The 13056-nt window shown below is 45.9% G+C and overlaps 1 protein-coding gene across 2 annotated transcripts in view; it reads right to left on the reverse strand.

The window, feature by feature from the left end:
- The window catches only part of LOC114500330 (NADPH--cytochrome P450 reductase), a 74699-nt gene that overhangs the window by 23408 nt on the left and 38235 nt on the right, over positions 1-13056 (reverse strand). The window lies entirely within an intron of this gene.

A 13056-nucleotide genomic window follows, 5' to 3' on the forward strand; every position in this document is an offset into this window, starting at 1 on the left:
GGACCGGAATGAGACGAGTGGTTGCTGAGGTGGAGGGGAGTGGGCACCCCTGCAAAGGTACCTGGGGGAGCATTTTGGGATGATGGAACATGCTGTATCGTGGCTGTCACGCTGGTTACACAACTGCACACACCTCGGGACTCAACAAACTGTACACTGAAACAGTGAACTTAATTTTTCTTAAGAGGTAAATTTTACTGCATGCAAATTACAACTTAATATACCTGACCTATACCTCACCCCTTGCCACCCTGAGAGCCTTATGAGATTTATTAACCAATTGTAATGTGTGGGTCTTGTTTGGATCTTTAATTTTTTAAAAAACTGTTTAAAAAATGTATGTCAATCAGGGAACTACGGACAAATGCTGACTGAGTATCTCACGATGCTGGAGCTTACTGCTGACTGTAGGGCATGGCATTAAGTTATGTTTAAAAAGGGGGGCCCTTGAATTTTAAAGGACTGAAATATTTTCATATTTCCATATAAGCTCATAGGAAATATTTCCAATTTCCTATGAAACCATAGATTTCTTTACTCATAATTCCTATGAATTACATGCCCCTCGCTTCCACAATCTCCACAGTCGTCCACGTCCATGGGTCCTTCATACGTGTTCTTTAACCCCTTGACCGTCTTTCAGTCAGTCCCCACTTCCCTCCTCCCTTCTGACCACTGTCAGTCTGTTCTATGATTCCCTGCCTCTGGTTCTGTCTTGCTCATTAGTTTGTTTTGTTCATCAGATTCCTCTTCTAAGTGAGATCATATGGTATTTGTCTTCCACCGACTGGCTTATTGGTCCTAGCATAATAGTCTCCAGTTCCATCTATGTTGTCGCAAAAGGCAGGAGTTCCTTCTTTCTTTCGGCTGTGTAGTATTCCACCGCATAGATGTAACATGGTTTTTTAATCCACTCATCTACTGCTGGGCACTTATGCTGTTTCCAAATCTTGGCTATTGTAAACAGTGCTGCTATGAACACAGGGGTGCATTCAGTTCTTGTGAATTGATGTTTCAAGATTCTTAAGATATATTCCTGGCAGTGGAATCGGTGGGTCAAAAGGCAGTTCCATTTTTAATTTTTTGAGGAAATTCCATACCATTTTCCTCAGTGGCTGCACCAGTCAGCATTCCCATCAACAGTGCACGAAGGTTCCCTCTTCCCCACCACCTTGCCAGCACTTGTTTTTGACGCTCTATTAACGACAGCCATTCTGGCCGGTGTAAACTGGTATATCATTGTGGTTTTAATTTGTGTGTCTCTGAGGGCTAATGATGTTGAGCATTTTTTCATGTGCCTATGGGCCCTCTGTATGTCCTCCTTGGAGAAGTGTCTATTGAGGTCCTTTGCCCATTTTAAAAATTGGATTACTGTCTGATGTATCATTGGCAAATACGCTCTACCATAGAGTTGGTTCCCTTTTCATTTTGGTGATGGTTTCTTTAGCTGTGCAGAGCTTTTTAATTTGATGTAGTCCCGTTTGTTTATTTTTGCCTTTATTTCCCTTGCCCTGGGAGATACAACAGCAAAAATATTGCTACGTGAAATATCTGAAATTTTACTGCCTATGTTTTCCACTAGGATTTTTATGGTATCACAACTTATATTCAAGTCTTTTATCCATTTTGAGTTTATGCTGGTGTATGGTGTAAGCTGGTGCTTTAGTTTCATTTTTTTGCATGTACCAGCCCAGTTCTCCCAACACCATTTATTGAAAAGACTGTCTTTATTCCATTTTATGCTCCTGCCCCCTTTGTCAAATATTAATTGGCCATAGAGACATGAGTTTATATCTGGGCTCTCTATTCTGTTCCATTGATCTATGTGTCTGTTCTTGTGCCAGTACCAGACTGTTCTGATTACAGTGGCCTTGTAGTATAGTTTGATATCAGGTATTGTGATCCCTCCAACTGTGTTCTTCTTTCTCAAGATTGTTGAGGCTATTTTTGGGAATATTTGTTCTAGATCTGTGAAATATGCCATTTGTATCTTAATGGGAATTGCATTGAATCTATTGATTGCTTTGGGTAGTATGGACATTTTAATGATGCTAATTCTTCCAATCCATGAACACAGTATATGCTTCCACTTATTTGTATCTTCTTTAGTTTCCTTCTTCAGTGTCCTATAGGTTTCCAAGTACAAGTCTTTTACCTCCTTGGTTAAATTTATTCCTAGCTACCTTACTTTTTTGGTTGTTTTTGCTATAGTAAATGGGATTTTTTCCCTTAAGTTTCTCACTGTTGATGTACAAAAATACAATCAACTTCTGAATAATGACTCTGTATCCTGCTACTTCGCTGAATTCACTTATTAGGTCGAGTAGTGTTCTGGTGAGGCCTACAGGGTCTTCTATGTACACGATCATGCTGTCTGTGAGTAAGGCCAGCTTTGCTTCATCCTTTCCAGTTTGGATTTCTTCTATTTCCTCTTCGTGTCTGATCGCTGTGGCCAGGACTCCCAGTGCTATGTCGAAGAAGAGTGGTGAAAGCAGACACCCCTGTCTTGTTCTTGTTCTTAAGGGAAGTGCTTTTAGTTTTTGCCCATTGAGTGTGACTTTGGCAGTAGGTTTTCGTATATGGCCTTTATAATGTTGAGGTATGTTTTCTCTATTCCTATTTTGCTAAAAGTTTTTTATAAATGGTACTGGATTTTATAAAATACTTTTTCTGCATCTATTAATATGATCGTGTGATTTTTGTCTTTCGTTTTGTTTATGTGCAGTATCTCATTTATTTATTTTTTTAAGGTTCTCTAGAAGTTTTTAATGTATTTTTTAAGTTATACTGTAACAGTAAACACTTACAAAGATGTTTTACGATTATATCATAGTAAGTGATTGTTTACTGGGACAAAAAGACATGGTAAAAGATGAATAAATACCATTAAATATGCACAGCTTCTTGACATTTTTCATAAAACAAGATATTGGGTTTATCCAGTAACATATAGGCATTTGGCCCCCACCTCAGGTAGCAAACGGAAGCAGGTTTTAAACATTCCTGTGCCCTTGAATGTCTTGTCAAGTGTTAGAGGACTTCTGTTTTCCTGTTAGCCACTACATCTTCAGGAAAACTTCACCTGCTTTATATGAAGAATGCACCAGAGGGCCACTTGCAGGATGATGAAATCCAAGTCCCCTTCCTACTTGTTCCCAGTATTTGAACTTTTCAGTAGCAATGTATTCTTCCACCTTAAGGTGGAGCTTTGTTGGCTGCATATATTGTCCTAAAGTCAAACAGACCACGTCTGCCTCACGAGGAGCCGGGGCCTCACGGTGCAGACGACAATCCGCAGTGTAGAGACGTCTCCCTCTTCTGTTTTCTGAGAGCATCAGGGGATCTAATTCCCAGGAAAAGACCAGTATCACGTTTATTGATTTGCGGATGTTGTGCCATCCCTGCATCCCTGCAATAAATCCTACTTGATCATGGTATATGATCTTTTTAATGTATTGTTGGATCCAGTTTGCTAATATTTTGTTGAAGATCTTAGCATCTATGTTCAAATGCCCTCTAATTTTCTTTCTTTGTTTTGCCTTTCCCTGGTTTCGGAAATAGGACAATATTGGCTTCATAAAAAAGAGTTTGGGAGTCTTCCCTCTTCTTGAAATTTTTTTTGGAATAGTGTGAGAAAGATAGATGTTAGTTCTTCTTGGAATGTTTGGTAAAATTCGCTTGTGAAGCCATCTGGCCGAGGGCTTTTGTGTGCCAAGAGTCTGTTAATTATTGCTTCAACATCACTAGTTGCTATCAGTCCATTCAGGTTTTCTGCTTCTTCCTGATTCGGTTTCGGAAGATTGTGTGCTTCCAGAAATGTACCCATTTTGGCCAGGTTGTCCAGTTTCTTGGCATATAGTTCACAGTAATTTCCTACAGTCCTCTGTATTTCTGTGGTATCAGGTGTTACTTCTCCTCTTTCATTTCTGATTTTATTCATTTGGGTCCTCTCTCTTTTCTCTAGATGAGTCTGGTTAAAGGTTTGTCAATTTTGTTTATCCTTTCCAGGAACCAGCTCCTGGATTCACTGATTTTTAAAAAAAATTTTTTTTTAGCTTCTATGTCATTTAATTCTGCTCTGATCTTGATTATTTCCTTCCTTCTACTTGCCCTGGGCTTTGTTTGTTGTTGTTCCTCTAGTTCTTTTAGATGTAGGGTTAGGTCATTTCTCTGAAATCTTTCCATCTTCTTTAGGTAGGCCTGTAATGCTATGACCTTCCCTCTCGGGACTGCTTTCGCTGTGTCCCATAAGTTTGGGTTGTTGTGTGTTCATTCACATGGACTAGTTTTTCCATCCCTTCACTTTCAGCCTGTATGCAACTTTTGTTCTGAACTGGGTCTCCTGCAGACAGCGTATGTGCAGGTCACGTGTTCTTATCCGTCCAGCTACTCCATGTCTTTTGACTGGAGCATTTAACCCATTTACATGTAAGGTTACTATCGATAGGTCATTCATTTTCCCCTTATTGCCATTTCCCCCCTCTGTCCCTGTGTTCCGGGAGAGAGGATAATCGTTACAACTCAGTGGTGAGTGCATATGCATTCACTCTCCTACGTTCTATGCTTTAGTTTTTGCTTGAAGGTTCCACAAGGGACAGCTTTGTTTTTCTTTAAAGCACTCAGGTGCCCGAAGTGAAGCCGAGGAGGGGGTCGGGGTTGGGGGTGCACTACAGTGCTTCTCAAAGCAGTGAGCACAGCGGAGGAGGCCTGGAGCCCGGTCAGCTGAGGTGAGGGCTGTGGCACAGGCCCGTGTAGAAGGGCGGCTCTGTTCAGCTCCAGCCACTGCTGGCAGGCACCACTGTGGGCCTGATGTGGCCAGATTCTCTGACTGTTTCTTTATTTAAAAGTTTAAAAAATTTTTAAAAATATATTTTATTGATTATGTTATTACAGTTGTCCCAATTTTCCCCCTTTGCCCCCTCCACCTGGTACTCCCATTCCCTCCAGCAGTGCCCCCCATTAGTTCATGTCCATGGGTCATGGTGTATACAAATTCTTTGGCTTCTGCATTTCCTATAATGTTCTTAACATCCCCTTGTCTCTTTTGTACCTACCAATTATGCTTCTTAATCCCTGCACCTTTTCCCCCTTTCTCCCATTTCCCCCTCCCAGATGATAACCCTCCATGTGATCTCCATATCTATGATTCTGTTCCCGTTCTGGTTGTTTACTTTGTTTTCTTAGATTTAGATGTTGATGGTTGTACATTTGTTGCCATTTTAATGTTCATAGTTTTGATCTTCTTTTTCTTAAATAAGTCCCTTTAACATTTCATGTAATAAAGGCTTGGTGATGATGAACTTCTTTAGCTTTTCCTTGTCTGGGAAGCACTTTACCTGCCCTTCCATTCTAACTGATAGCTCTGCTGGATAGAGTAATCTAAGTTGTAGGTCCTTGCTTTTCATCACTTGATGCGGTCTGGCCTGGGGCTGGGACTGCTCGCTCCCCAGGTGTCCCTCCTGATGTTTATCCATCACATGTGAATGCGGAACTGCCCATTCCGCTGCTGCTGCCCCTCAGCGCCACACACACCTGTCCGTGTCTCCGCCCCTTCCTACCCATCTGGATGAATGTGGCTTCTTTAAATCCTTGGTTGTCAGACTTCCATACAGCTTGATTTTCTGATGGTTCTGGGTGTGGTTTTGAGGTGTAGTTGTAATTCTTTCTGTGGTTGTGCGAGGAGGTGACACCCGTTTACCTACACCTCCATCTTGACCAGAAGTCCTGACTTTTTCAAAAGAAGTTGTAAGTCTAGGTTTTATGTGGAATTGCCTGATTTTTCATTTAAACATTTAAAAATACTGTGTGAGCTAAACTTAGCCTCTGGATCAACTTGCCCTAGAGGCAGCCACACGTACGAACTGAGCATTTACTGATTCAACAGCCATTCTTTGGGTGCCTTCGCTCTGACAGGCCCTGTGCCAAGCTAGGGCCCCCGATGGGAATGAGTGCTAGCTCAGCACCACGGGGGGCAGAAACAGAAACAGACTCCCATCCAACAAAAGGGGTGCCCCAGGCACAGTGCTGTACCTCGTCATGAGGTGAAGTGTGCAGTGTTCAGAGAGGCCCCGGAGCTTCAGACTCCCGTGGGAGCCAGCATCCCCGGAGCTCCCTCTGACCAGGAACTGCCCGGGGTGGAGTGCTCTGTCCACAGGCACAAGGTGAGTGAAGGCGAGGAGTGAGCAGAAGTGCATATGAAAGAGCCACTTTTTATTTGTTATTAAGAGAACATGTCAGAAATTGCCATTAAAAACAGTTCAAAAGATCTCCCTTAGGCAAGAAAACAATGTTCATGAATTAGAAGGCTCAATATTGTAAGATTCACTCCAACCCCCACTAAAATCTCAGCAGGCTTTTTTTTCATTTGTTTGGTTTTGGTGGACACCAACTGAGTCTAAGTTACATGCAAGTGTAAAGTCCCCCCAAAAGCCATGAGAATCTCAGAACAAAGCTGAGGACCTAGCTAGCCTACTAGATATCAGGCCAAGAGTTAGTATAAAATCATAGAAAACTGAACACTGTGATATTGGGGAAAGGACAGAAGACAGATCAATAGAATGGGGCAAAGTCTAGAAACTGACTCTCACCTGGCTGATAGCAACGGTGACAACTGAAGTGCAGTGGGAAAAGAAGGACCTTTTCCAATAAATGATGCTGGGGTGAGTGAGTACTGATGAGGGAAAAAAATAATCCTAAAGTGCCTCACACAATTCACCAAGGCCAGATCGATTTCAGCTGGATGGCAGCGTGAAGATTACGCCTGCGACAAGGATGCTCTTACATTAAAGAACATCTCCGTGACCACAATACAATAAGCAAAGGTCTCTTACGCTGGACACAAAAACATTAACTGTTGAGGTCAACCAACATGGTGACAGAGTGGACTAAGTCAAGGACTTCTGATCATAGAAAGACATTATTAACAGAGTAAAAAGGCAAGTTACAGAAGGGAGATGATACTTGCCACACATTAATCTAACAAAGGACTTGTATCTAGAATATAAAGAACCTACCAAGTCAACAAGAAGACTGATAGCCCTTAGAAAAAAATGAGCAAAGTCTTGAACAGACAGACCTTCACAAAGGAAGATACTTAAATGGCCAATAAACACATGAAGAGGTCACAGGTCACCAGAGAAGCACAAATTCAAACAGGATACCACCAACTGCCGTTAGAATGGCTAAAATAAGAAAGTTGACCAAAGGAAGCCCTTGTGAGAACGGGAAGCTGTTGAAACACCACATGCTGGTCTGGTGGGGGGACTGGACACGGCACAGACACACTGGAACTGGCTGTAGCTAATGGAGCTGAATACAGCCCTTCCCTATGGCCCAACCACACCCTAAGTAAAGCACATCCACATGGGGACCAAAACACATGCATGAGAATAGAATGTTCACCGCAGACTGGAAACAATCTAAACGTGCGTCGTCATCAGCAGGGATAAACGAAGGTTTGCCCGCACGATGGAATACTACACAGCACTGAGACTGAAGGAACTATAGCCGCACCCAACATAAATAAACCTCAGAGACAGTGTTGAGAAAGACACCAAAGGATATACATTCCGTGACATCAACAACACTCACCTGTGTCACAAAATGTCAGGAAGGTGGGTGACCTGGGGGTGGTGACGGGGGGGGGGGGGGGTGGGACGGGACAGAGTAGCTTTTTTTTTTTGACCTGAGTGCTGATTACGTGTGTTTATTTTGTGACAAATAATCAAACCATGCACTTATGATCCGTGTACATTTGTTTGTGTGTTGTGTATTTCAGTAAAAAGCTTACAAATAAAAGCAAAGGTGGCCTTCCAGAACTGACCTCCCCTCTAAGCCCCACCACCTGTCTCGGGCTCATCTCCACAAGCCGGCCCTGAGGACCACAGAAAGGAGTGGTAAGTGGCATAACGCTGCTGACCACAGCTCTTGATCAGCCTTTAAAAATATTTTTTTTAGCCCTGGCTGGTGTAGCTCAGTGGACTGAAAGCAGGACTGTGAATCAAAGGGTCACTAGTTCAATTCCCAGTCAGGGCACATGCCTGGGTTGTGGGCCAGGTCCCCGCTGGGGAGCGCGCAGGAGGCAACCACACATTGATGTTTCTGTCCCTCTCTTTCTCTCTCCCTCACCTTCTCTCTAAAAATAAATAAGTAAAAAATATATATTTTTAAGATTTGTTTTTTACTTCACTGTCTTCCTTCTAAAAGCCTTGATTTCTTTTCTCCAGGTGCCCCCATTCCCCAATCTCTAAATGGGGGCTTTGCTACCCCTCCCCGCTCCCCTCAGCTCACTCTCCGAGGAGTCCTTGCCCTCCACGTCACAGCGTTCCCTGTCCCCCCCAAACCTGCTCCAGGGCCTGTGCGCCTTGTCAGCCTCGCCTTCAATGGTCCCCCAGCCTCTCCACGCCCAGCCAGGCCCCCGTGGCCCACCTGCTGTGCCTTCACTGTACTTGCCCGCTAGGGTCTATCCTCAGGCCTTGTCATCCCTCTCTGGACCCCCCCATCCCTCTCTGGCCGCTCAGCCTGCCTCTCGCCTCCCGACTGCCCTGCACCCGCCCACACTGAAGCCCCCACAGGGCCCTTCTGAAACCACGGTCTGACCGTGTCACGTTCTACAAGGACACTCCAGTTGGGCTGCGGGTTGCCTCTTCCACACCCCCCGCCCCACCCATCCTGGACACACCTCCTCACAGTCCCACCACATGGAGCACTGCCATTCTAACATACCACGTGGTCCTTCTAACACATCCCTGGTCCTCCCTCTGGGCCTTAACCCCGGCCTGTCAACTCCCACTCTACTTACAGGCTGGATGCAAACATCGCCTCCTCTCGAAAGCCTCCTGTAGCCCCCAGTCAGAGCCCGTCCCCGCTCCTGGGCCTCCCTGGCTCCTCACACATGGGTTTTCCAGCATAGCCCAATCCAGATCTGCTCTCGGGACTGCCCTTCCACGGGACTGGAAGGCGGGGGCTCCGTTTTAGTGATCTGTCTGTCACAAGGGCCTTAGCACAAAGTTTTATATGAACATTGTCTCACTTGATGGATCCCAGGATGCTAGCCAGGATTTCAACATCCCCTCCTGTCCCGCCTCCCCTTTCTACCGGAGTGGGTAGCTTCCAGGTATTTCACCTGCATCCCTGGCAGCATTCTAGTCCCGCGGTGTTCCTCCTGAAGGGGGCTCTGCCCGGGAGGAGAGCCGGGGCAAAGTCTACTCCGACAGGTGTTTTAACCACTTCCCATCCCTATCCTGGAGGGCAAACACCATCTCAAGTACCCTCCCGGACTTATGCTGGTCTCTCAAAGCTCAGAGAGCAAGCTCCAGGGCCCAGAAGGGTCCACAGTTGGTGTCTTTGCCAGCCAGCCACTCACGGACAGTGGCAGCAGAGGGCATCAGGGCTCCGGAGGTCCTGAGAGTCAAATCTAGAGTGGTGACGAGGGCCCTGGGGGCCAGTGCACCTGGGGAGAGTCATTTGTGCACATGCGGGGCCTCCTCCCGGATCCCCTGTCCCCGGAGCCCGGGCTCACGGACCACGGATTTGTGTCCTGTGCCTCCGTGCTGTCCACAGTGCTTGCTGGTCAGACACAGTTGGTCCCACTGGTTTTGGTCCCATTGGTTTGGTTTTAAAAAATATTCATGCCCAAAGTTCTGGACATAGTATCTCAAGAGGCTAAGGCCTTAGAACACTAACTAGAAGCCACCAGAAACCATGGTGAGGATTCCTGGAGTATCCCTGGGCCGCGCACAACCCCGTGCACAGCCCCCACACTAGGCCCTGTCACAACCCACTAACCCGGCAGGAAGGGAAGCTCCGAGCTGTGGCAGAAATCACCTGTGCTCACTGAAAATAAGCAGGTGGGACTGTGATGCGGGATCTCCAGTGCAAGGTCCAGGCTTGTGGCCCAGTTGTATCAGCTAAGTGACCCCTCCGAGTCTGTATGGAGCGTTCGCAACAGCTGAGAGAACGAAGGCAGCGTGGCCAAGCAGGGAGAAGGAGCCTTGTGAAGTGTGTAGACCTGAGTTCAAAAGCCAGCTCTGCTCCCTGTAAGTTAGGTGGCCCCGAGCAAACGCCTCAGTCACTAGCACTTCAGTTTCCTCGTCTGCAAAACGGGATTATAATGCCTTCCTTAGAGGTCTCCTGTAAGACTGGAGACATTGATAATAAAGAAGAAGTAATAACACACACAACTGGAAGGCTCGTCGTACACCAGGATGGGGGCAAAGAGCTCTACAGTGGATTATGTCATTTATTTTTTACAACCCTATGAGTAAAGTACTATTATTATCTCCAATTTACAGTTGAGGACACAGACTTCAAAACAGTACATAATGCCACACATCAGGCGACTACTACTCGGCAGTCAGGATTCAAACCATAGTCACCCCACTTTACAGCCCAGAACTCAACCATTGCACGATAATGTTCCCCTGTGTGGTGTATGCATAAAACTCCTGGGCACAGCATGTATTCAGCATAATATAACGAGGGATGAGAAAAGGATTTCTATAGTGTAGAACACTACACACATAAGGTTAAATAAAATTTTATGAGCAAGAAGAGGGAACCATAGTTTCAGCATCCTGCCAAAGAGAAACAATTCGAATCGACACAATACAATTGCTCCCACAGCCTAGGAATTCTACTGTAAGTCCACCTTGCCCGGCGGGAGCAGTGACGGGGACAGCGGCGGCTCTGTGGGCCATGGCACATCTGCATCCTCACTCTGGGTGGGGGCAGGGGGCTGCAACTCCATTTCAGGGATGAGGAAACACAGGGCCACGGTAAGCTGGGAGCTGGACGCACTGGTCCCCTTATCTTGAATGCCACATATTTTCTGCCAAAAGTGCTTCGCTATACCTGTATGGCCCCCGTTTGAACAGGCTGAATTCCAGCTCACCTGCTGTTCTCCCTCTGACCCTCTGACAGCAACGCCCCCTCAGCCCCGCCTTCCAGGGTCCTCCCAACACCACCACTCATAGCACACCTTCCCAGTGCCTCCACCAGGCGGGATTCCTTCTTTCTTAGAGCTCTGGCAGCCTGTGTCTCCCTCTCCCTCCACCCTCCCTTCATCAGTGGGCCTCTCTGAGAAGCCATGAGGTCCCCTACTCTGTCTATCACACAGTTCTGTTGCAGAGGCCCTGATTAAATAATGCACACAAAAAACCACTTGTTAAAAGTACTTTTTGACATCCCGACTTCTCAACTTCTTTAATGTAAATGTCACCTCTATTCTTACAGCACCTCACTTGTGCTTGGTGCAAAACACATTCTGACATCATTACTAGACTGCTACCACGGAATAGTGCTAGGTGACTGTCACAAACGTCACCTCACTTAATACCTGCAAGAGCCCCATGAGATGGAGGTGCTTGCCTCCATTTAGCAGAGGAAGAGATGAGGCAGAGCAAGGTTAAGGGTCTTGCCCGGGATCTGCCCAGAATTAGGCTGCAAGCTGGATAAACATGGGGACTTCATCTATTTTCCTCATGGCTATCTTGGTAGGGCCTTGAGAAATATTTGCTGAGTTTTTTAAAATGTAAAACTAATGTCGTTAGTGGTAAAGCAGACCCTGGAATAATGCTGTTTCATCCAACATAGTTTTAATGTTAATGAGATGCTCTAGGAACTTAACTCTTATTTATATCAATTAGCTTATGGTAAAATTGGTTTCATTATCCTATCAACAATATTAAGTGAGGACTTACTGTAAAGAACTGTGTTTCCTGAATATCTGCTTTACAGTTCAAGGACTGTAACATTTCTGGGAGAGAAAATTGTTACCAAAACTGGAATAGGGATCAGGAACCTGAATGCTCACCCGTCTAACCCTGGCAGTTCCGGCTCAAGCACGGGCCCCCGCTCTGCACCCAAGACCGGCTCCTGTGGATCCTGGGGGAGCACCCCAGGGCTCTGCCCGGGGCTCTCCCAGCACCGGGCCTGGCCTGGTAGATACCGCCCCCCTCAAACCTGCCTGAAAGAACGTGACCTGGTTGCGGGAATGCTATGAAACTCAATCTTGAGGAGACAGTGGTGCACCGTCATGTTTTTCCTATCTAAAACCATCTCTTATATATTTTTTTAAACTAAGTCACCTTTTTAACAAAAGGAAGCTTTATGGAAGGTTAAAAAATCAATAAACTAAAAAGAAAACAGAATTAGTAAAGTCAAGCTGGATACTGTCTGTGATACTGTAACTTATGATTGAAAAATACGTATTTGGTCTTCATCCTGTTTCTGGCACAAAGCTCCTAAAATCCTTAGAATTTCCTAAGTGATAAGAGTGATAAAACTACCTTCTGTTATTTGCAACAAGCCCCTCTCAACCACACCTGGGCTTCTGTTAATAAAGGGACCTTCGGAAAGCCCCAAGGATGGCGCTAGTAGCCCGGGGAACCGACCCTGTGATTCCGGGGTTAGAACTTTCAGCCCCACCCCCGACCTTGGGGGGAGGGAAGCGGGACTGGAGGTTGAATTAATCTCTGATGTCCAGTGGTTTAATTAACCATGCCTGCGTAAAGGAGCCTCCATGAAAACCCAAAGGGAAGGGGTGTGGGGTTTGCAGAGCCTCAGGGCTGCTGAGGAGGGGAGGGTGCCAGCGAGTGCAACTCCCAAAGGGGGAGCAGAAGCTCCTGTCCGTTCCCCACCCACTGACCTGCTCACCTTTTCCACCTGCTGTTCCTGAGTTATATCCTTTTATAATAAACCAGTAATCTAGTGAGTAAACTGTTTTCCTGAGTTCTGTGAACCACTCTAGCAAATTAATCGAACCTGAGGAGGAAGTACGGGAACCTCTGATGGTATAGCGGGTTGCTCAGAAGCACAGGCGACAAAGTGGACTTGCGACTGGAACCCAAAGGGAATGACAGTCATGTGGGACCGAGCCCTGAACCCGAGGGGTCTGATGCGAACTCCAGGTAGCTGGTGCGAGGAGTTTGGGAACTGCTCAGTATGGGGAAAACGACCCCCGCATCTGGTCACGGAAGTGTTCATTGTGAATATTGAGAGTTGAGGAAAAAAAAACAGTTTTCCTCTTATATAGCCACCCTCCAAAGCTCTAAGCTA

The sequence above is a fragment of the Phyllostomus discolor genome, chromosome 3 (genome assembly GCF_004126475.2).
Source record: "Phyllostomus discolor isolate MPI-MPIP mPhyDis1 chromosome 3, mPhyDis1.pri.v3, whole genome shotgun sequence".
In the NCBI taxonomy this organism is placed as follows: domain Eukaryota; kingdom Metazoa; phylum Chordata; class Mammalia; order Chiroptera; family Phyllostomidae; genus Phyllostomus; species Phyllostomus discolor.